Below are 25,843 nucleotides of genomic sequence, written 5' to 3'. Positions count from 1 at the left end.
CTCAGCCCCGGCGATCGGAGATCAGGAGATCCCGTTCAAAGAACGGGATCTCCTGGAGGGCTTCCCCCGTCGCCATGGCTCCGATCCACCCCATGGCGCTGCCTGGCACTGATTGGCCAGGCAGCGCACGGGGTCTGGGGGGGGGGGGGGGGCGGCTGCGGCGATGCGTATAGCGGCGGATCGGCGGCGATCGGGCACTGCACGCAGCTAGCAAAGTGCTAGCTGCGTGCAGCAAAAAAAAAAAAACATTTATGCAAATCGGCCCAGCGGGGCCTCAGCGGTGCCTCCCGGCGGCATAGCCCGTGCTCAGCACGGGCTTACCGCCAGGGAGGTTAAAGATGGCTGTAAACTAAAATGGACAGATAATTTCTCATTGCATTAAATATAAAAATGGCTTGTGTAGAAACGCCACATTATTTTCTCAACAAGAGCGGCATCTCACTTTAACTGAATGGACATTAAACTGAATGATTAGTAATTTGAGCTCTGAGTACATTATGTCAACAGTCAATGAGCAAACATTATCAAACAATGACAATAGCCAGTCCAAAAAACTAGGTGCTCCAGTGGTAACTTTGTAATCTTAGTGTCAAACTACCCTGGCATTTGGGATCATTAAAAGTTAAAGAACAATCAAGTAGCTGAAAATGTCCTGATGACATAGTGCACGAAAGGTAATTTCTCTTCAGGTTTTGTTTCATTATACCTGTGAAGGAGTATTGTTCTCTCCAATCAGAAGAAAGGTCTATAACACAGTTAAAGTGGACATAAACTCTTACACAGGGCAGAAAACAAAGAAATGCACCCTGTATGTATTTAGAGAGTTTAGCATGTCTAATTCCCCCTTATCTGTGACTAATCACAACTGCAATTTGTGCCTCAGCAGAGCAGCTAATTTGTAAACACAGGATGTTAACCCTATGTCTGCTTCCATGAGAGCAGGAAGTAGAAACACTGCAGATTTATATCAGCTGTAACAAAGAAATGTTTTTCTATAAAGGCTATTATGCTGCTACTTATATTTTACAGCAGAGAGGAGACCTCTGAGTTCAGGTCCGCTTTAATAAAGGACATCTCAAGTGAGAGGGATATGGAGGCTGCCATATTTATCTCCTTTTAAGCAATACCAGTTGCCTGGCTATCTTGCTGATCCTCTGCCTCTAATACTTTTAGTCCTAGACCCTGAACACCCTGAACTAGCATGCAGCAGATCAGGTGTTTCTGACATTATTGTCAGATCTGGCAAGATTAGCTGCAGGCCTGTTCCGGGTGTTATTCAGATACTTATGCAGACAAATAGACCAGCAGGGCTGCCAGGCAACTGGTATTGTTTAATATGGCAGCCTTCAAATTCTCACTTCATTTGTCTTTTAACAGAGCTGCTAGTCAGAAAATATACAGAGATAGACATTTAAAAAGCCAAAGGGTAGTCATGACAAGTTACTAGCTGTCTTTAAAGTGAGTCCGAGGTGAGAGGGATATGGAGGCTGCCATATTTATTTCATTTCCTTGTACACCAAACCAGTTGCCTGGCCGCCCTGTTGAGGGAGCCCGAGGTGAGAGGGATATGGAGGCTGCCATATTTATTTCATTTCCTTGTACACCAAACCAGTTGCCTGGCCGCCCTGTTGATCTACATAGTGTCAAACCGCTGGAACAAGCATATGGCTAATCCAGTAAAACCTGAGTCAGCTGAATCAGAGTACCTGATCTGCATATGCTTGTTCAGGGTCTATGGCTAAAAGTATTATAGACACCAGATCTGCAGGAGAGCCAGGCAACTGGTATAGTTCAAAAGGAAATAAATATGGCAGCTTCCATATACCTCTCACCTCGGGTTTCCTTTAAATCTTTTAGCACACACATCTTATGGGTCAGCCTTTTTTCTCTTCCAACCTAACAACCTTTTACAGTCTTCTGCCTCAAACTCCTACAGCCACTTTTTTTTTTGCAGAACTTTTGTCCTATACTTTCTTTACAAAGAAAAGTCATCATGACAAAGCGACAAAACCTAAAATTCCCATATTTGAGTTCTTCCAAAATGTTTTTTTCTGGGTTGTCATGCCGATACCATTTCTTAGAGAGAGGACAAAGAAAACCATTGACCTAATTATTGGATGGCCAATAAGGGGAAAATTGAGAACCGCGAGGAAAAAAAAAACAGGGTAACATGGACAAGTTCTAAGTAGTGCTGGCACTAGATTTAGACACATTTAGCTCTCATCATGCTACATATTACTTCAGCACCCCTTAAGGAGGAACTCCAGTCTCCACCTATTGTCATATGATGGCATGAGTGGAGTTGTATGTGAGAAATATCGACTTTGCATACTCTGCCAATCACCATGCTTGTGTCACACACAGGGATCTCCAAGAAGAAAAGATGGAGTCCATCCATGCTCTCATATGGCACAGGCTGAATTTCTAGTTCACAAATCTTTTTGCAATATTTATGTGGTCTAGTATGGCCCAGGCAACAGAGTAAAGGCTGGAAATGTAGTATCATTTTCATTGAAATGGGAAAAATGGCCATATACGATATTCTAAAAGTGAAAAAATGTATGAACGGTGGGTTTCCATCACTCTCAACATCAAGCTACAAAGCGCCATATGCAATTAACTTTTTCTCCTGAGTTTTCACCTAGGAGATACTTTTTCATCTTTGATTTAGAATAACTTTTTAGCACTTTGCAATGGAAAAAATACCAAAAAGTAGGTGAATAAGTACTATAAAAATTATTTTGAGTATTTTTTTCTTGCTTGTGGTTTAAAAGACATTTTAAAGACAATTTTTTTGAACTAAAGACAAATTAAAGACAAGTTTGAAAAGATCACCTAGGTCTAGGAGAAAACTCAGAAGAAAACGTTAATTGTATATGGGCCGTACAGTATAATGCACAAAATTAAAAAGAAATAACGTAAAATAGACAAATTTCAATCAATTCCTAAGCAGGCAAGGGCAAGCATGTACCAGTATTGATATCTGTACACATCAGTTGTATTTATTTGTACTTCTGTAGCTGGTTGTCCTGATTGTACTCCTGTATCTATGCTCCCCACTATTGTCTGTTTTGTACTATGTACAGTGCTACTGAAGAAGACAGCGCTATATGAATAAATAATAACTCCACAGGAGTGCCCTGCTACTACATACATATTGGTAAGATTTTTCAGAATGTAATCATCACATTGCTGTGTGTATGGCCAGAAGGAGATTTTCCAATCCAGCAAGCATTAAGGCTTTGTGGCCAGGTGCGTACCATGCTGTTAAGGGAGTCTCGGTAGTAGGGCTCAGGCCATCCAATGAAGATAGACATGTCAGGGTACATGCAAGTGGTCTACATACTGAGTATATGATCAGCTCAAAGACTCACATCAGCAGACTGACTGGATGGTGATGCTGTCGCTCAACTCAGCAGGATCAGCCAATGTGTGTCTGTCATCTATCTACTAAAGTGATTGTGTGCACAGCCAGACTCTGTAACAGTCAGTTACACCACAGAGATTAGTAACCTCTATGAGTATCTGCTTCACCCCTGCTCTCAGGTCAATAAATAGAACAGGAGGAGAGCCTGAAATAAAATGGCAGTGTAAACATAGCCTTCATCTGCCCGCTCACAAGCAGATCTTGTCATTCAACATAGTTAATCATGTAGAAGACTAAACTGCAGTAGCTAAATAGCCTGTCCAAATGATAGTGCAAGGTAAAGATGCATTTCCTTTCTAGAGCCTGATCTGAGGACAGCCCAGCACAAAGATTTACTGTGACATTAGCAGAGAAGGGGGAAATCATGTCCTGCTAAGAGGCTAATCAGCTTTCTGTGAAAGTGATTCTCTGCAGTTGCTTTGTCTAGCTTTGTGGGTGAAACAGACATGAGACTGGTGATGGTAATAACAGTGCATTTTTATTGGAGCTGGAAAGGAGTTTACAAACCGCCTAAAAGGGCCTGTATAAAGTCTTGTGATCATTGTTATTTTTTATCGTATAAACGCACTTATCTTTTTAAAATTAACAAGTTTAAAGCTATTTTGTAAATGTACATGTTATTAATAGAAGGTGCATTTGTAATACTCAAACAGCAAAGCATGCAGTGATGTGAAAGCCTAGAGCTTCCTGCATAGGAAAAATGTGATTAGCAGATTCAACGAGATGGGTGTGTCTGATTCGCCCTGCAAGGAATACATGGATGTATCTCTGACTCCCTGTATGGTGTAACACTTGTTACAAGAGCTTGCTGGGAAAACATCACTTGCTGCCTGAAAGTAATATATGTCCTGTTTCCCATACACTTGATTACAGGAAAACATGTAAAACAATAATCATAATATTTTTTTTAAACAAGAATAAAAGTGCCAGTGAGATGGCCTCTGAAATAAACAGATACGTTTTGCTGCATTTTATGTACTTTTTCCAAGTAGGTATTGCCTAGGTAGAGTACCTCAGAGCATAGGGATCTGTCTTAAACAATGTTAAGGACCAGAGGTTCATCCTTACCTATTGTACCCAGAAGGAGTTTGGCCTAATAGTGTAGATATGATGTAGGAGTCCTGGGTTCAAATCCTGGCTCTTCCTACTCAGTAAGCCAGCACCTATTCAGTAAGGAGTTCATTGGGCAAGTCTCCCTAACACTGCTACTGCCTACTGAGTGCGCTCTAGTGGCTGCCTCGCAAGCGCTTTGAGTCCGACAGGAGAAAGGCGCTATACAAAAAAAAGAATTATTATTATATGCTGCATGCAATCTAGACTCTTCTTTTAAAGTATAACTATCAGGCATAAAATAAAAAATCAATTCTTTATTTTTTATCTGGTAAACAAGTAATAAGAATGCTAACCCACCAATCCAAAAGTTGAAAATCACTATTACTTTTCTTGTTGATATAGATCATTCCCCAGTTTACCTGGCTCTTATTTGGTACATCTGCCGCACAAAGGAAGTTGCAGGGCATGCTGGGTTGTCTTTTTTTGCTTCTGTACTTTCCCTTCTAACTTAAAGAGAATCTGTATTGTTAAAATCGCACAAAAGTAAACATACCAGTGCGTTAGGGGACATCTCCTATTACCCTCTGTCACAATTCCGCCGCTCCTCGCCGCATTAAAAGTGGTTAAAAACAGTTTTAAAAAGTTTGTTTATAAACAAACAAAATGGCCACCAAAACAGGAAGTAGATTGATGTACAGTATGTCCACACATAGAAAATACATCCATACACAAGCAGGCTGTATACAGCCATCCTTTTGAATCTCAAGAGATCATTTGTGTGTTTCTTTCCCCCTGCAGCTATCTTCCACTGAAGTGTCAGGCTATTTCTTCCTGCAGAGTGCAGACAGCTGTGCCTGTATGTAATTCCTCAGTATGTGAAAGCCCAGCCAGCTCAGAGGAGGATTTATCCAGCTTGTAAAAGATAATAGAACAGAGAGAAGCTGCACTAATCTAAATATCACACAGGCAGTGTGCAGAGAGGGGCCTGGATGGGGGAGTTCATAGCAGAACCACAACACTGAAGAACTTGGCAGCCTTCCAGACACAGGCCTGACAAGTCTGACAAGAGAGAGATAAGTTGATTTATTACAGAGATGGTAATAGTAGAACATGCTGCAGTAAGCCAGAACACCTTAGAATAGCTTTTGGAACTTGTAGGATGATAAAAAAATAGGATGCAATTTTTGTTACGGAGTCTCTTTAACTAATGTGTGAGTGACCAGACGTCCCGGATTGCCCGGGACGCGTCCCGGATTCGGGGTCCGCTGTCCCAGGCTGCATGAGGTCCCTCGGGACTCTGGTCACTCTATCTTCATGAACTGGCAGCGGCGTCTGTAGACGCTGTGCCAGTTCATTGCCCGCAGCCCCACTCCAGCCTCCTTAGTCTTCCGGTGTTCCGACAGCGGCAGGCGAGCAGGGCTACGGCAAGATGGCTGCCGAAGCCCTGTACTGGAGACTATTTCTGTCTCCAGTACAGAGCTTCGGGCGCCATCTTGCCGTAGCCCTGTCAGCGCGGGAGACAAGAGCAGGAGGAACGTGGTCCCGGGAGCAGCGCGCCAGAGGCCGGAGACTTCTGCCAGGTGAGTAAATGCTTTTTTTCCAGGTGAAATGTGCTCCCATTGCGTTTATTTTCTGGTGAAATGTTTGCCTGCATTGCGTTTATTTTCTGGTGAAATGTTTGCCCGCATTGCATTTATTTTGTACTGACATGTTTGCCCGCATTGCGTTTATTTTGTACTGACATGTTTGCCCGCATTGCGTTTATTTTGTACTGACATGTTTGCCCGCATTGCGTTTATTTTGTACTGACATGTTTGCCCGCATTGCGTTTATTTTGTACTGACATGTTTGCCCGCATTGCGTTTATTTTGTACTGACATGTTTGCCCGCATTGCGTTTATTTTGTAATGACATGTTTGCCCGCATTGCGTTTATTTTGTAATGACATGTTTGCCCGCATTGCGTTTATTTTGTACTGACAGGTTTGCCCGCATTGCGTTTATTTTGTTCTGACATGTTTGCCCGCATTGCGTTTATTTTGTGCTGACATGTTGCCCATTGCGTTTATTTTCTGGTGTCAGGGGTAACTGTTACTGCATTTATTATTTAATGGTCATAGATGGCTAGGTTTGCTGCTTTGTGGTTATGGTATACTATTAGCATCACACAGTTTCTGCACACCCATGATGCAAAATCTCGTTTGACCACATCATGGCGTAAACATTGCTTTCTTATGCCTCGCTGTTACATCATTACGTTAGCTCCGCCCATACAATGTCATGACCACGCCCATTTTTCGCCCCAGTCATCATCACTGCGCGCTCCTCAGTCCCCCCACTTTTCGCCCCGCCCCCTCCCTGTCCCAGGTTGGACCCACAAAAATCTGGTCACTCTAACTAATGCAGCCTGATTGGCTGAAGCCTCTTTCTGTCCTGTTTTCCTCTCCCACACCTCTGTTCCTCTCTTATTGGACAATATTTAGCATGCTGAGACAATGCCCTTTCTATTGCAGAGCTGGGTGTGAGTGCCTGAAGACTGGGAGGAGGGCGGGCAATGCATACACAATCAGACAGAGGCGAGTAAGGGCGGAAATGACATCAGGATTGGCTTCAAACTAGACACAGTTAAAATGGAGAATCCTAAGAAGGATTTTCTCTTTTTTTACTATAGAAAAATCACTAAAATAAAAACGTGAACGGTGCAATACGTATGTTATGTAAGTAAAGCAAGTATTTATCTACTTATATATGTGTTTTTTTTCTGAGATAGTAGGGCTGACAGCTCCTCTTTAAAGCAGTAGGATCAGCCATACTATGCCAGGGAAAAAAAACATATATAAGTAGATAAATACTTGATCTACTTACATAACATGTATTATACTGTCCATGTTTTGATTTCAGTATATGTTAGTAAGTAAATGACAAGAATTCTGTTCCTGGTGGGGGCCATGTCTTTTGCCCACAGTTAAAGGGAAGGTTCAGGGAGGGTGGGTAAAAAATAAAAATCAAATTCCACTTACCTGGGGCTTCCTCCAGCCCGTGGCAGGCAGGAGGTGCCCTCGCCGCCGCTCCGCAGGCTCCCGGTGGTCTCCGGTGGCCGACCCGACCTGGCCAGGCCGGCTGCCAGGTAGGGCTCTTCTGCACTCCAAGGCCCGGAACTTCTGCGTCCCACGCCCGCGCTCTGACGTCATCGGACGTCCTCCGGGCTCTACTGCGCAGGCGCAGAACTACTGCGCATGCGCAGTAGAGCCCGGAGGACGTCCGATGACGTCAGAGCGCCGGAGTGGGACGCAGAAGTTCCGGGCCTTGGAGCGCAGAAGAGCCCGACCTGGCAGCCGGCCTGACCAGGTCGGCCACTGGAGACCACCGGGAGCCTGCGGAGCGGCGGCGAGGGCACCTCCTGCCTGCCACGGGCTGGAGGAAGCCCCAGGTAAGTGGAATTTGATTTTTATTTTTTACCCACCCTCCCTGAACCTTTCCTTTAAGACTAATTCGTGATGTCATTTCTGCCCTTTACTTTTTTTCTTGTCTCCTCCAATTGCTGAGTCGCCTCAGCCTTGCTTGTAAACACAAGTGAGTAGGGGATTAGGTTTAGATAAGCAGCTGGCAGGGAAATAAAGGGAAGAGGAGGAATAGATTATAGATAAGAACCCCCAGCATGCAATTCTTTGGCATCGACTACTAAAGGGCCAGTGCTCCTTAAGTATGTGATAACTCCAAATCATAGCAACAGAAAAAGTTTTGAATGCAGGATTAGCACATTTATCACTTAATACACTCAGACCAGTTGCTGTTGAAATTTGATTTTTATGGTGACGATACCGCTTTAACAGGGGGTCCCCCTAGGTATACGCCCCCTCCCAGGGGTATGCGCACAAGAGTACACTAGCAACCATTACCACAAATGGCTAGAGAACCAATCTAGCAGTAGTGCAGACAATAGTATATTAGATCTCTGCAAAGATCTGTTCTGTTAAGTGGTGCAAAGTGGTAAACTATCTACATCAGCACGGTAGATAGTGTATGCCCACCTTAACACAAATACGAGGTAGAAATATAATGGTGGCCATACTCCATTTGATGTATGGCCAAACTGACCATTACACAGACCCCTCTCTGTTGGTAATTGATCAGAGAGAGATCAATTACCTGGCCACACTCTGCACAGTAATTTCCAATACATTTCAGCATGCAAGCCAGGAGGTCCATCAGTCATTGTGACATCGAATGCCATTACCTCTGCTCAACCAATTGAGCCTTTGCCCGATATTTTGCCAGCATTCCCAATCAATCCTTCTGACCGATTTGAGACTGAAATTGATCGAAAGATTTATTGGGAGGCCATGTTGCAGCACCAATTCTTTTCGGATTCAATAGCATTATCAAATCAGAAGGTCAATCAGACCGCAATAACGAGTGATGTATGGGCACCGTATATTTTAGTTGACAGTCAATGGATTAGTGCAGGTGTCAAAAATGTATAACCAAAGCTTCTGCCCTGTGCAGCAAATAAGTCCTGCGGCAAGCAGGGAGCTTCTGGATAGTCCTATGGCACAAGTACTCCATACTACTATTGGCAAGGTTGCATAGAAAACTATTTCACTCACTGCTTTGGAAATTCTTAACTGGCAACAGATTGAAATGGAAAGACATTTCACAGCAAACCCTTACGCAGCCAACTATATTAATGGCAATATCCCTTTAAGAGACCTTAGTAGATGACATTGTGGACAGTGCACATGGAGAGCTAGGAGCATTTTGCGATCTTTATATAGCTTTCCTCTGCTCTGCAGGCATTAGTCTGATTCCACAAGCTTACATATGCATAAGATTTTACATTTACATTCATTTGCTGACATTTTATTTCAGAGTAATGAAAATTAGACACATTTTTTTTTAAAAAAAAAGAGACAGCCTCTACCCAAAAGATTTCACTAAACATTCACTGTTGCCATGGTTCTAACAAATAATTATGAATTTACTGGCATTTCAGAAATTCATAGCTTGCTGCAGCTTGAAATGTTAAGATAATTCTTTAAAACATTAATTGGTAACATTACATACTGACATATACGGTATTACAACAATTTCAAATGAAAATGGAATTTCACTAAGAAAAGCACAAAGCCAAATCAAGCTTGAGATAACCGATTTACCCAATCAGAGATCTGCACCAGACTGGTGGATTTCCTAGGAGTGGATAAGGCCTCTTTTCCATGGACAGTTGAACTGCTTGTTTGTTAAGTAGTTCAGCCACAAGCACCATTTGGATGCAATTACATGAAGCCGAATGGCAGCTTTCGGTTAGACCATGGATGTCACATCTGACACACGATGGTGATGCTCAATGGCCAAAAAAAGTCTCCTATTACATCTCAGCATGGCAACAGCCACGCTAAAATGCAACCAAGTGGGGGGCTCTCCAGTCCACCGCATGTGCCAAGCACTAGCAAGCGCTCAGTCGGTGAACAGGAGCAGCTGACGCATGATGAATTCACCGCATTCAGTTGCTTGTGGAAAAGGGCCTATTAGTGTTGGTACTTTCATGCCCTGTTAGAATACTGTGAGCAAGTGAGGTGCAGGGAGCCAGAGCTGTAAGTCGGGATCAGGGGTAAATATATGAATACACTTACTTTTATTTTGTTGGAAACAATTGAAATCATCTTGGTTGACAGATTAGGAATGATCATTGTACAAACACACTACTGCACAGTTCTCGGACGAGAAGCCCGTTCTATTCTATGGGTGGTTGTGATGGCAACAGATGGAGCAAGAGCAAGAGGCAACCCACTGTGGAACTTCAACAGAAGTTACTGCAGGAACCAGAGCTCTTTAGTTAATGAACCAACATGATGGAACACTGATGACCTCAACACGCATACCCAAGTACACACCATGCGTTTTCCCACCCGATTGGGATCGATTCGACTATTTCCGACGTGCTCCATTCAGGCTTCGATCGTTCCTGCCGTCAATTTTTGCATACTCAACATGCAAATCGACGGCAGGAACGATTGAAGCCAGAATCGAGCACGTCAGAAATAGTCGAATCGATCCCTTTCGACCCACGAATCGAGCGGGAAAATGCATAGTGTGTACCCAGCATCAGTCATTTCCATTTTCAATACCCTTTGAACCCTCTAAAAAAACAGAAGACTGGCAAGACAAGCTGCTATGAGGCTGGCAATCTTAAAGAGAACCTGTACTGAGTAAAAATATTTAAAATAAACACGAGGTAACTTCAAATGAACATTACATAGTTACCTTAAGTTGCCATCAGTTCCTCTCAGAAGCTCACCATTTTCTTCTGACAATAATCCCTTCCAGTTCTGACAATATTTTGTCAGATATGAAATATATCAGTTGCAGTACAATATCAGTTGCTGTCAGTTATAGCTGAGAGGAAAACTGATGTACCAGGTAATGTCCATGTTTCCCTTTGGCTCAAGTGGGCGATGTTACAGTTTAACTGTGTGCTGACCAGAAAGCTGTTATGGGTAATGGCCATTTTCAAAATGGAGGACGGAAAATTCCCTTGATCACAGTGAACAGGATGCGGGACAGGAGAAAGACACTGAGGAGTAGACTACATTAGAAGGTAAGTATGACTTGTGTATGCTTATTTTGACTTTTAATTTTCAGTGCAGGTTTTCTTTAAGAAGCCACAGAGATCAGACATTGGGGCCCATATGCAATTACCTTTTTCACCTGAGTTTTCTCCTAGGTGATATTTTCACAACTTGTCATAAAATGTCTTTTAATTTAAGGACTGGCCTATTTTTGGTGTATCTGTGCTGCGTGGGCTCTCCAGCCCACAGCACAGATCTGCAATGAGGCAGGGCGACCAGACTCCCCCCCCCCCACTTTTTTCCCCACTAGGGGGGTGACCTGCTTGGGGGGTCTGATCGCCGCCGCTCCGTGTGGCCGAGCAGGAGGGGCTTCTCAAAGCCCCCCTCCGTAGCGATTCCCAGCCTCCCTCTCTTTCCCTCCCTCCCCTCCTCTCTCTGGGCGGCACAGGAGGACGATCCGTCCTGCGTTGCCTCTGATAGACTTCAGTCTATCAGAGGCCGGCGATCCCCGGCCAATCAGAGGCCGGGGATCGCCGATCTCCTTTACAGCGCTGCGCAGCAGCAGCGCCGTATGATGTAAACAGCGGGATTTCTTCCCCGCGTGTTTACAATTAGCCTGCGAGCCGCGATCGGAGGCTCGCAGGCTGTTCACGGAGACACCCACCACCGTGAACTGACATGAACATGGAACGGCCGCTCGAACGAGCAGCCATTTCCATGTAAATCCACAAACGACCAGCCGCCGCCTATCGGCGTTAGGCGGTCGTTATGTGGCCACCAGCAAGCAACAAAATACTCAAAATAAACTTTATAGTACTTTTTTTCTCCAACTTTTGGGTAATTTTTCAATTGTGAAATACAGAAAATTTTGTTTAAAGAGAAGATGAAAATTATCTCCTAGGAGATAACTCAGGTGAAAAAGTTAATTGCATACAGGCCTGGGTCTGGAGTAAAGATGTCATATGAAGAATTTTGCCCAATACTGACCCTTCCGAGAGTGAGAAACACAGTGAAGCTTGTAGTCAAGTAAAGAACGTCAAGAACACCTCTGGTACTTTGTATATGATCAAGAACTACTCAATATTGTTTACCACCTTGCCACTGTGCCCCATTGGTTTTAGACTTATTCTCAGCAGAAATCTGTAGAAATGCCCCTTCCCTCATCACAAGTTTGGTCCTGCTTGCTGCAGTACAAAGCTATGACGTATCACTTTCATGCTGATCTTGCCCATGCCCCCCTCCTCCAATGCTCCCCCCCCCTCCTCCAATGCACCCCCCTCCTCCAATGCTCCCCCCTCCTCCAATGCTCTTGTCTACCCCATCTCCTACAGAATGGCCTTTCCCAGCTCTGTTCACTCAGCAAAAATACTGAACTTTCACTGAGAATCCTTACTTTTCATTAATAGATTTTTGTTAGAGTCAATTTAGAAGTGGTAAGATTGTATCATTAATGGGCACCTTTACAGTACATGGCTACCACAAAACAGGGAGACAAAGCCTACTACTTTCTCATCTCAGATACCGAGAGTTACTATTCATAAAGCTGACCATGCACTGTTCCATTATCACTTGGTTTTGTTTCTGATCAACATGTAAATACTCTGATCTCTATAACGATTAATTATTTTGTGACTGACTAAAGATCAACATTGTAGATAAATGTGAATGTATTGTGATTTTTTGATTGTAATATCAATCGCAAATGTTTAATTCCACTTCAATTAACCTTTGGAGCCAGAACTTTCTGTCATTCAGCCCCTACCTTGTGGAGTGCCTTGCCAAACTTAATCAAGACAGCTCCAACCCTGGACACATTTAAATCAAAGCTGAAAAGCCGTCTGTTTAGTCTGGCATTTATGATCACATAACTTTTTCCCCCTGTACACATACACCAAGTACTGATCTGAGCTAAGCTTCTGTGCTTTGGTTCCTATGGGAGAAAAGGGCTTTACAGGTTTCATTGTTGTTATTGTAGTAGATTGGTGGTAGGTGGAGGGCAATAAAGTCATGGTCACTGATGATACTGGGGCATGTTCCAGAGCCACAAACATCTCCTGGAAACAATCCCCAGCCAGGGCTAGGAGACACGGCCACCACTGATGACCACTGTCCTGACATGTTCCCTTTAATTTGAAAGCACAATATGTTTTATTCAGGGACCGTGCTAGCATGAACTACTTGCACAATATCTCTAAAAGGCTTGAAATATCCCTGCAGATAAAACCTTCCATAAATGTGTTCTGTAAAGCAGCAGATCCCATATTCAACCTTCACTTGATTTCTTTTCCATTCTATTTAGAGCATGCAGCTTATTGGAAATGACAAAACAGAAAGAAGATGGGAAGTTGGTTTCTGCCTGGCAGAAGAGTGAATACATCCTTTAAGATGAGATAATGGAACACAAGCCCTTCTTCATTCATTGTTTTGACCCCTTCAGACTGAGCACCATCTTCACTGGACAGATCTGCAACGCATTGCTGAGCACTAATGGGATTAAAATCGCAGATGCCGAGCAAGCTGGCCATAAGCCAAAGTCGTTTTAATGGCGAAGTGGCCATTTTGGAATTATTCTCCTATTGTCCCCCCCCCCCCCCACACCTCCAAATAAGGAAAAAAAAAAGACAAAACTGATAACTAGCACCAATAAGCAGAAATGAAGGTTACTGAGAGATGAAGGCATAAAAGGGACGTTTTAGCCCAAGATGATTTTCTGCAGCTGACACACTCATCTACATTTTTCTCACTAACAAGATTTTCCGATCTTAAACCTGGCTTGAATGAATAGAGATTGTTCCCTTCTGGTTAGGAAGGTGCTGCATTTGCTCATACCCCATTCACTGGCCTAGAATCAGCCAGGCCTCAGATGGCTGTTTCCATGACAACTTGGTTCATTCAATACAGGCACATAATGAAGACAATGTGTTTTCCATTTAGATGAGTTTTAGTGGAGAGAAAAAAAAAAGCAAAGGGAGACAGGGAGAGGAGTGGAGCAAAACGACTGGAAGATGGAAGGGAGCATAACCAATATGACAGATTGGGTGGGACTGGGAGATATTATAAGGGAATGATGTCTCAGCGCAAGGTACCCACGCCAATGTTGCCTTCACAATAAGGATTCCAGATATTTAAACAGTTAGATTTATATCAAGATGATACCATTTATTGGATAACTTGAAAGAACAACAGTAAGATTTCAGCCAATAAGCTTCAACTATACTGCAACAGCTATATAAACAACATTGTTGAGTGGTGCTAGATAAAAGGCTGTGTCATACTGAGGAAAGACACTGGGCCTATTCACACGTCTGTGCTGCACATGCACCTGCTAAAAAGCACATAACAACCATTTAAAGTGTAATGCACACCAAAATAGAACCTAATAATAAAGAATGGAGATATTCTTATGGAGTTCAGGAGCCTGTCTATTCATTATGAACCTTTATGAATTTTGTAAGGGCCAAGGACTAGTGAGAAAATAATAAGTTAAGAGTCATGTGTAATTTCAACATCTGTGAGGTAACTAATACTATAAAAATGCACTCTATTGGTTAGACCGTAGATTTTGTTTTGTTTTTTACAGTATAGGTCATGTTCACTCCCCAAAGACTGTAAATTTAGTTACAAAATTAAAGAAGAACTACAATAGAAATAAAGAGATTTTATAGTGGTACATAAAGAAGCACACAAACATAGTTGGGACCATGTCTTTATAGAAGCACAGGATCTGAACGCTCTTGGTTTCCACCATTCACCTTTAGCGTTTGATGAGAGATAGCAAGCAGGAGAAGAGGAGACGGTCAGAGCACACGTATCTTAGCTGCCTCTGATGCTTACCACGTTTCTGCAGGGCTTTTAATAATACTTTATTTAAAGCAAACCCAAACTGAAAATAAATGTAAGAGATAATTGTATGTGTAAAAATGATCCATAGACCCTCCCTGGTGTCTCATAAGGTGCGTACACACGCACTTCAAAAGGAAACGACGGATCTGCCGGACCCTCGCGCTGGGCAGTCTTTAGCCCGACAGTATGCGTGTGTGTACGCGCTGTCGCTAGACTGATAAGGCTGTTTCTGAACGATCCGCCTAGTGGGAGGGTCTATTGTCCCCAGCTGGAGGGTCTTTTGTGTTTACAAATTAGCTCCTATGCTGAGGACTGCCAAGATTCCTGAGTTCACAGCTAAGAGAACAAATTACACTTATGATTAGTCACAGATGAGTGGGAATTAGACAGGCTAAACTCTCAAATGCATACATGGTGAATTTCTCTATATTTTCTGTCTGTTCCTGTGCAAGAGTTAAGGTCCACTTTAAGGTGTAATTGCAGGCAGAGTTTAAAGAGAAACTCCAACCAAGAATTTAACTTTATCCCAATCAGTAGTTGATACCCCCTTTTACATGAGAAATCTATTGCATTTCACAAACAGGCCATCAAGGGGCGCTGTATTGCTGATATTGTGGTGAAAGCCCTCCCACAAGAAGCTCTGAGGACAGAGGTACTTTTGGCAGTTTCCCACAATGTAACAAGGTTCACAGACAGGAAATAGCTGTTTACAGCTGTCTCCAACAGCCAAAACAGCTAGGAGCAGCTACATAACCTGCCCACAGTAAAAATGTCACCATGTAATAAATGTCAGAATGTAAATCGGGGAGAGGAAAGATTTTACAATGAGCAAACACTGACTAAATCATTTATACATAATTGTAAAAATGAAGCACTTTTTTTATTACATTATTTTCACTGGAGTTCCTCTTTAAGTTGTGGATGATGATGATGTTTTAAAGGATTATAAATCCTTGTTTTTGTATTCCTGTCTGTGAAGCCATCTGAGAGAATTTCCCTGCGGTGACAGGAAGTGGATCTCTCAACCAGGTACAGTGTAAAGATAGCAATGAAAAACTTCTGAATGTGGATTAGATTCAGCATCACCCAGTCTCTGCTATTGCCAAATATTGCTATTTGGGCAGCACGGTGGCGTAGTGGTTAGCTCTCTCGCCTTGCAGCGCTGGGTCCCTGGTTCGAATCCCAGCCAGGGCACTATCTGCAAAGAGTTTGTATGTTCTCTCCGTGTCTGCGTGGGTTTCCTCCGGGCACTCCGGTTTCCTCCCACATTCCAAAAACATATGGTTAAGTTAATTGGCTCCCCCTAAAAATTGGCCCTAGACTACAGTACTTACATTACATAATATAGACATATGGCAATGGTAGGGATTAGATTGTGAGCTCCTTTGAGGGACAGTTAGTGACAAGATATATATATATACACTGTACAGCGCTGCGTAATATGTCGGCGCTATATAAATACTAATTAATAATAATAATAATAATAATTGCCAAGTACAGTCACAATGCAGGGCTACAGAGCAGATGGAGGGGAGCAGGCACAGCACCACATTCAGAAAAGTTAACTGCACGTGTCTTGTTTTTGTGTTAATTCTCATAAAAATCAGCAATACTATATTTATTAATAATATGTATGGTAAAATGCTAAATGTATGTACATTGTGCAGCAATACACGTGTGAAAGCGTTGACAATTGCTCCGCAGTGAGCACAACACTCATGTTAGTGTCAGTAACGTCTTTTAGCAAGTGTTATCACAGCAAAGTTAAAGAGGCGGCTTGCCTCTTCCTAGACACGTCAACTCCAATCCGATTCTTAATTGCAGAGTTCTTGTCTAGGTCTTTAGACGGTGATAGATCATTCCCTCCAACAGCTCTATCAGGCTATTTATCATCTATTCTGATCTGATGGCTACTCGGCAAGCAGCCTCAGAGAAATGCTTACCACAGCAACCATAACACTGCAATCAAACTACTCCTGGATTTCAATTGCAAGCTCAACAGATCGCACTGCATCACAGCTTTCCTCAAATATAATGAGGTGAACATGTATCCGCTTGCAGCAAATGTAAAGCAAATTCACTTAATGAGCTCAATATAGAATGACCACATTTTTATGTACAGCCAGATACCCAATTCTGTCATTATTATGTAATCCCTGCACACCTGCACTTACAGGCTGCAAGGGGGAGGCTGCACTGTGAGCCAATAAGGTTCTACTACCTTGCCAAGTACTGCCAGTTTCACAGAAGGGCAGAGCAGGATGAGGAGCTTAACAAACCACTCAAAGGCCTATTAATAAAGTAGTGCTAAAAGTGCAAACTGTCACAGCAGAAGACAGCTTAGCATCACATAAGTCAGCCACACAGACACACAACATGGAGCAAGCAATTGCGCAACCCTTCATTAAATGTACACAGCAATGCTCAGTTACGTGTGTCGGTTATTGATGGAGCCTCCAGGAAACCTTGGGGAGATAATTTCTAATAAGTAATTATTTAGGAAAGATGTGGATTGGGACACTGGATACTTTAGGTATGGGTAGACTGAATAGGAACTATTATCTCAGTCTAAGTTTAGAATTTAACCACTTTATTCACCACTACAGTATATCTACGTCCTCTGAGACTTCATCTAAGCCATGTGGACGTAGATATACATCTTGTAGCTGAAGCACAGCTGTGCACGATTGAGCTTGCTCCTCTGCACACCTCAGGCACTATCTGTTGCAGCACTAATTGGTGAAAGGGAATAGGTGTTCCTTAAACCAATAAAATGGATTTTTACCATTAAAAATACTTTTATTTTCTCACTTCATAGTGAAAAATACCCACTGTAACATTATTTCAGAATCAAATATCTTCACCATAAATTGTGACAGGAACATAATCTAAGTTTTGAGGTAAACGGTAGAAATAGCCAAATACAATTTGTGGTTTTACTATCTACAATAGCACTTTTTATTTTCAAACTGGAATTGATAAAACTGAGAAAATGTGTTTTTTCTATTTTTCCCCCTTTTTTTTCCCTATGAAAATGCATAGAAAACAAAATTGTTCGAGGGACCAAACACTAAAAGCCTAGTTTGTCTTGGGAAAAAAAAAACATTATATATATATATATATATATATATATATATATATATATATATATATATATATATATATATATATACATACATACATACACATATATATATACATACATACATTTCATTTAGGTGGCATAAGTAGGGATAATGTTCTTTCTGACTAATTAGGGACATAGGTAAAATGTCAAAACAGGTTTGGTTCATTAGGGGGAAAAAGGTCTGCATGCAAAATGGTTAACATTAGTAAATAATACATTAGTTAGCTATTGTGGAAATACAGCCAAAACTCAGAATTGGTTTTAGATCATGCACACAATGGCTAGAACTTCTGTCCAATTTTTTTCTTGCCATCTTTGCTCCCCAATTCCTGCCCTGCTACTAGCACATCTTACAAAATACAAGATGACAACTACTACATGAAGGTAGTCTAGTGTTTTGTGAATGGTCACAAGGGCCATGGCGACCAGAAGCGGTTACAGTGGTGTAACTACAAATCATGGGGGCCCCCAGTAAAACTTTGATGGGGCCCCTCAAATATTCACACCCTTCCCCTTGCCTACCCCTGGTGACCCTCACAGCTTGGGGGCCCATCTTGCAAGTCAGGACAGATAATAATAGCGCACAGCACCGAGGGTATATAAATGGCGTCGCATTGACTTACACTGACTTAATGCTAAATAGCGTTATAAGTGTTAAAAAAATGCACGGGGGAGGGGGCTAGTGTTCGGCAGCGGGGGTTGGAGGGGGAGAGTGTTAGGCAGCGGGAGGGTTTAGTGTGAGAGAGGCAGACACAGTCAGAGGGGTTTGCATACATTACCTGGTCCCCGATTGTGTCTTCTCTCCACTTCCTACCTAGTTTGAATGAGTCCGGCAGCCAGCCAATCACCATGTGGTTTCAGTCCCCACATGGTGATTGGCTGGCTGCCGGACTCTTTCAAACTAAATAGGAAGTGGAAAGAAAACAGGATCGCCAGGGACCAGGTAATGTATGAGAGATGCCGCTAGTGACATCTTATTACTAAAGTTATTTAATGTTTTAAGACATTTCTGAAACGTTAAATAACTTTAGTGGCAAGATGCCATTATTGGCATCACCCCACGCCATTTTTCACAGGCACCATTTTTGACTGTACCCCTTGGAAGTGTCCAATCAAAAAGTGTGGCCATCATAATCTTCGCAATCGTAGCCACAAAAACACCTGATCTGAAGGATGGACCATTTCATCAGATGGAGTGAAGTAGAACTTAGGCCCCTCCTTACAGCTCTGGGCTCCCCTCTAGTTACCTCCCTGTATGATTAGCCATGTTTTGTTATTCCTCCTGCAGCTGCGCTGGGGTGGTAGATGTGGCTAGGTGCCATGCATCTAATGTCTAGCAGGGTCAGGGGCGTAGCAATAGGGGGTGCAGAGGTAGCGACCGCATCGGGGCCCTTGGGCCAGAGGGGCCCCGAAGGGCCTTTCCTCAACTACAGTATTACCTCTTTATTGGTCCTGTGCTCATAATAATCACTTCTATAAATACTTTGAATATTGGTAATCATTAACAAACTGTTCCCCATCCCCTTCTTGCATCTCTGACACTGTGGTTGTCCTTGGCAGGTTTTGGTGTGCCGTATCAATTGTTATGTATAGAGTGCTTGGGGGGCCCCATGTAAAACTTGCATCGGGGCCCACAGCTCCTTAGCTACGCCACTGAGCAGGGTCCTACATCACACTGTAGCCTACGATTCAGTGACAATATGAAAGTTTTCTGTTTTTATGGAGTAATTTATAATCCTCACCATTTCTTTAAAGGGAACCTGTACTGAGTAAAATTATTTAAAATAAACACATGAGGTAACTTCAAATGAATATTACATAGTTACTTTGCCATCAGTTCCTCTCAGAAGCGTACCATTTTCTTCTGACAATGATCCCTTCCAGTTCTGACAACATTTTGTCAGAACTGAAGTATATCAGTTGCTGTCAGTTATTTATCAGTTGCTGTCAGTTATAGTTGAGAGGACAACTGATGTGCCAAGTAATGTCTATGTTTCCCTATGGCTCAAGTGGGCAATGTTACAGTTTAACAGTGTGCTGACCAGAAAACTGTTATGGGGTAATGGCCATTTTCAAAATGGAGGACGGAGAATTCCCTTGTTCTCAGTGGACAAACAGGACGCGGGAGAGGAGAAAGAGATTGAGGAGTAGACTACATGGGAGGTAACTATGAGTTGTGTATGTTTATTTGACTTTTAATTTTCAGTTCAGGTTTTCTTTAAAGAGTAGGCCCCAAATTGAAATTTAAAACACTATTGCAATGTTTTATTTATTATATAAGTGAGCCAAAAAGCCAATGTACAAGTTAAAAATCAATCTAATTTTGTTACTATCTAACCTTTTCCCCCAGCTCCGGACGCAAGCCGCATATCAGATACTGTAGCATGCAGAGCATGCCTATGTCTGGCCGACCCCCCTCTCCCCCCCAGGACCAGGTGCCAATATATTCTCCCCACCGCAGCTGACCGCTCTGACACGGAGAGAGCGGCAGCACTTCCAGAGCAGCACCGCAGAGCAGCCGCCGCCGAGTCACATGTGAGAGAATCACATGTGAGAGAGATGCACGGCGCTGGCTGCTCTGCGGTGCTGCTCTGGAAGTGCTGCCGCTCTCTCCGTGTCAGAGCGGTCAGCTGCGGTGGGGAGAATATATTGGCACCTGGTCCTGGGGGGGGGGGAGAGGGGGGTCGGCCAGACATAGGCATGCTCTGCATGCTACAGTATCTGATATGCGGCTTGCGTCCGGAGCTGGGGGAAAAGGTTAGATAGTAACAAAATTAGATTGATTTTTAACTTGTACATTGGCTTTTTGGCTCACTTATATAATAAATAAAACATTGCAATAGTGTTTTAAATTTCAATTTGGGGGCTAACAGTTACTCTTTAAGCAAACAACTGTATTTATTCTCCGAACATTACACAGTGGATATAAAGTCTGGTATCTAATGCTGCCCTGCAACGGATTTATTCCTGTTTATAACCAACCTATTGCTAGTGGCACAACTGCTTTTACAGCTACAGGATCTCCTCCATAAGTGAACTTGCCGTCTTGCAGTACAGGGGAGGCCATTACTGCAGCTAGATCAGGATCATTCTGCAGGTTTGTTTTACACAGCAGAGAGGAGCAAACATTTCCTGAGCAGGGGGAGGGAGGGGGGGGAACAGAGGATCCACTCCAGCCATCTTTACAGCCTGCAGCAAACAGGAAACATGTTGTTTTTCATATTCACGTTCCTACCTTTAACCCTTTCCCAGCAGGCTGCCATGTGCATGTGCCATCCCATTCGTTTCATGCATGCTAAAGCAATTAGGAGCAAAGAAAAAGGAAGAAAGTGTGTGACTGATAACTTCAGCTTATGTTCATAGACATCAGTGTATACAAGCAGACAGACATATGGAGAATAACACAGGCATAGGCCATTTACTCACAGATGGATGACACTGTCAGGTCATAGCCATGATCATATGAGTACACTGGCCATGCACTGATGCAGCTGGCACTACTTTTCTACTGAACATTTGGTCTGCAGTCAGCAGGTTACATATACACAGAGGCCAGAGGTTTCTCAGAACAGAAGATTGGGGAAAATGAATATGGCTATTTGTGTCCTTAAAGTGGTAAGGCTTCTACAGACAACAAAGATCAATAGAGCAAGCACATAAGGGCCTGTTTCCACTACACACAGATTCTGGATGCAGAAAAACTGACTCTAAGGAATGCCTATGGGCATGTTTCCACTAAACGCGATTTTCCGGATGCAGAAAAATTATGGATGGCATGTTGCAGGTTTCTGCATCAATTCTGGATGCAGAAAATCTGACTCCAATGAATGCCTATGGGCCTGTTTCCACTAACGTTTTCATTGCATGGGAAAACGGATGCAGGATGCAGAAACCTGCATCAGAAAAATTGCGTTTAGTGGAAACGGGCCCATAGGTATTAATTGGAGTCAGTTTTTCTGCATCCAGAATCCGCGTGTAGTGGAAACCGGCCCTAAGGGCTGGTGCACACCAAAACCCGCTAGCAGATCCGCAAAATGCTAGCAGATTTTTAAACGCTTTTTTTTATTTTTATGAGGCGTTTTGCTAGCGTTTTGCGGATTGCTGCTGCGGTTTTCAGTATAGTAGATTTCATATATTGTTACAGTAAAGCTGTTACTGAACAGCTTCTGTAACAAAAACGCCTGCAAAACCGCTCTGAAGTGCCGTTTTTCAGAGCGGTTTGCGTTTTTCCTATACTTAACATTGAGGCAGAAACGCATCCGAAATCCAAAAAATGCCTCACCCAGGCATTTTTCGTTTCTGCAAAACGCCTGCCGCTCTGGTGTGCACCACCCCATTGAGATACATTGACCAAGCAGATCCGCAGCCGCAAGCGGATCTGAAAACGCCCAAAAAGCCGCTCGGTGTGCACCAGCCCTAAGAGCAGATCTATCTTCACTTAACTAGAAAGACACAGATCACAATATACATTTAAAAGGGAAACCTAGCATCCAACCTCAGCTCAGTCTCTGATGCCTGGGTGCTCTTTTACACTGTGTCCATTGTGTTCCGCCACTACGGACAATGCAGTAAAGTTCCGACAAAGTAGCACACAGCATAGGACAACGTGCGCTTTTACAGTGACTGTGAAGCATGCTTTCATGTATGCTGTACAGTATAGTCTCACCACAACGTTTCAGAAACGTTGCAATCTTACGCAATGTGCACAGTGTGATAGAACCCGAATTATTTCTCCTCACCTGCGTTAAACTCCAACCTTCACCAATCAAATTATACCTAATCCAATCTGGCAATCTAATGGTATCCTAACCTGATATCTACACCTGACTCCATCTTGTATGGTTAGCCTGACCCGAACCTAAACCTAAAATACTAAGATCCCGCCTATTAGAAATTTTAATATTTGCTGGTACCTATGGACACAACTATTCATTTTATCTGGCTGCACTAGTAATTAGGGGATAGCAGCCACTGCTACCGTTGGGGGGCAGGGTGGCTCGGCAGGGAGGAGGAGCCCAGACATCTTCCATCCTTCACCAGGGCGCCTTCCCATGCTCCCAAGCTGTGCCAGAACCTCACATCAGCATGGTGGCAGTGACGGGCTTACCTCTTCCACAGTTATTGCTCTAGCTGCAACCACTAGGTGTCTCTGTCCTCTCTGGTCTCTGCCTTGTACACACAATGTGTGTCAGACAGAAAAGAAGGCAGAGACCAGAGAGAACAGTGACACCAAGTGGCTGCAGTGGCATGCCAGGTGCAATAGACCTGATGGTGGAAGACATAAGCCCCGTCACTGACGCCGCGCTGATCTGAGGATACAATCTGGGAGCACGAGAAGGGGTCCTGGTGAAAGACGGAAGAAGTCCAAGTCCCTCCTCCCCTGGGCATGGTTGTGTGTGTGTGTGTGGGGGGGGGGGGTAAAATTCAAGAAGTAGGAAAGAACATTTTTGCAGGGGGGCACCTTGATACATAGTTACATAGTTACACCCCTTTGGTTGCCCAAAGTTGGCAAAGTTGGTTGACTTGTCAACAGAGATATATGGGTTTAATGACACAATAGGTGTGTCTGATGCAGGGAACACACTAAGCAGTAATGCTAGCGTTGCGGAAAATGTTAGCTAATGCAAGTCAATGGGCCACATTTATTTATGTGTGTTTTTACATGTGTTAAAAACTACTGTATTTAACTTCATAGATTATTTAAAATAAAAATGCAAATGCAAAACACATCAAAAACAGATAAAATGCATGAAAAACACACGTACGAAGTGCATACAGAAATGCAGCAATAAGTGAAAACCGCATAGTTTTCTGCACTGCCTAGTGTGCTTCTGATGATTTATACAATGTCTATTGCCGATTTTGCTTTTGTTGAAAAATGCAAACCTATCCCTGCCAAGGTTTACTTCCAAAAATGAGCAAGAAACTGCCTTTACACCTGTTATAAGCACTAGAGATGGTCAATGAGATGCAGATTACCCCAGCTTGCATGCAAATGTCATGCAAAGTGTATGCGATTAAGCCAATCAGATTCTGACTGACCCAATTCCAAGTTGCACACAATTTGCATGAATTATGCAAGCAGGCTGGATTTATTTGCATCTCATTGACCATCTCTAATGAACAATTCAGCAGAGATATGCTAATAAGTTTACAGGACTCCATTAAACTGTGTAGAAGCAGAACGATAGCTTCACAGGTACATTATTCATGCAGAGATCAGCGCAGGCGGCAGCTAGTTTACCATTCATATAAATTTATTGTAGCGGTTTAAACTGTATGTACTTAAGATGACCTGTCTGCATCTTAAAATTAAATGTTAAATAGATAATACAGATACAATACATTATTGTTCAAGACCTTGCAAAATCTAGGGGACGGTGCCTGTGACTCCATATGCAGAGCAGCAGCAACTGAGCACAATTACTTGGTCAGCCCAGTGTGCTCTAGTCTTCTGCACTGCAGCCTGTCACCATGCACTAGAGCAGGGGTCCCCATACTTTTTTGGTCAAGGGCCAGGTCAACATGCTTCAGATTGCTGGGGGGGCCAAAGCAAACATGAAATTGTGTAAAAAAAAACAAAAAACATAACATTAAGCCTAGGTATTGTAGACAGCAACTATTAACATGGGCAGCCCTCATGTCTCCCATTTAACCAGAGCAGATGTTATGCCCCCAACTCAGCAAGTACAAATATTATGCCACCAACACAGCATGTGCAGATAGTATGCCCTTCAACACAGTATGCACAGATAGTATGCCCTCCAACGTTGCATGTGCAGCTATTATGCCACCAATACAGTGCAGATATCATGACCCTAATATAGCAAGTCATATGTGATCCATAATATCACCCAATGACCTGTAAAAGCCTGCAGCACAACCCAGAAGCCAGCAAATGACTGCTTTCTGGCTTCCATGTGGAGGTTTGGTGCCAGAACTGCTATTCTATATGTGGGCCACCACTGTATAAAGATGCAGCAGACCGCGTCTATAAGTAATACATATTGTGTGTGGGGGGCCGGTAAAAAAGCCTCATAGGGCCGCATTAGGTCCGCAGGCCTTAGTTTGAGGACCACTGCACTAGAGTCTTTCTGTAGTCTCCTGATGCACGTCACGTGACATCAGGAGCCTATGGAGAGAAGCTGCTGCATGGTGATAGGCTACAGGGCAGAAGAGGAGAAGTCATAGCACTGGACCAGATAATTACGCTCTGATGTGGCAGCTCTGCATGTTCAGGATGGGGTGGGGAAGGAGAAATAGGTCCTGGGTACGGAAGAGGGGCACAGAATCTAGCCTAACCAGGTACAGGTCGCACTTCTTACTGCGGGATGGGGGGAGGAGTGCAGAACAGGACTACACACTGGGTGGGGAACCAGAAAAACCACACTTCTAGGTGGCGGGGGGACCTGGAAAAGGGGTGTTTGCTTCCAGGGGCAAGTGAGTGACATCACCATCAGATCCTTGTTTCTGGCATGTGCAGAAAGCAGTAGAACAACCTCTCACATACACAAATGCTGCACTTTGTAGTGGTATGTTCCGTTACAGCAAATTAGCAACCCATCAGATCTCTGTTGACATTTGAAGTTGGAGATAATACATACAATGCATATTATTTTTAACTCTGGTCTATAATCCTGCTCATATCCATCAGTATTTTTGTATGTTACATAAGGGGTGGTCGTTGATAAATTAAAGCCCATAAAGTGATCAATAAGCTTTCCATAAACTGCCAGTTCTGATAGAATAAGTGAAAGATAACTATTTCTTAGCAACATAAAAGTATCTATAAAAATGGAAAAAGCACAAAGGAAATATATATTTT

At 43.1% G+C, this 25,843-nt stretch overlaps 1 protein-coding gene across 6 annotated transcripts in view; it reads right to left on the bottom strand.

The window, feature by feature from the left end:
• The window catches only part of ZMIZ1 (zinc finger MIZ-type containing 1), a 483,594-nt gene that overhangs the window by 169,936 nt on the left and 287,815 nt on the right, over positions 1–25,843 (bottom strand). The window contains exon 5 of one of the 6 annotated variants that reach the window (XM_068255450.1): positions 21,254–21,313. The exons of the other annotated variants lie outside the window; for them this stretch is intronic. The gene's annotated coding sequence lies outside the window, so the exon portion shown is untranslated. The remainder of the gene's footprint in view (positions 1–21,253; positions 21,314–25,843) is intronic. 6 annotated transcript variants of the gene reach the window in all.

Source organism: Hyperolius riggenbachi, chromosome 10, assembly GCF_040937935.1.
Source record: "Hyperolius riggenbachi isolate aHypRig1 chromosome 10, aHypRig1.pri, whole genome shotgun sequence".
NCBI lineage: Eukaryota > Metazoa > Chordata > Amphibia > Anura > Hyperoliidae > Hyperolius > Hyperolius riggenbachi.
This window is presented reverse-complemented; position numbering and strand designations above follow the sequence as displayed.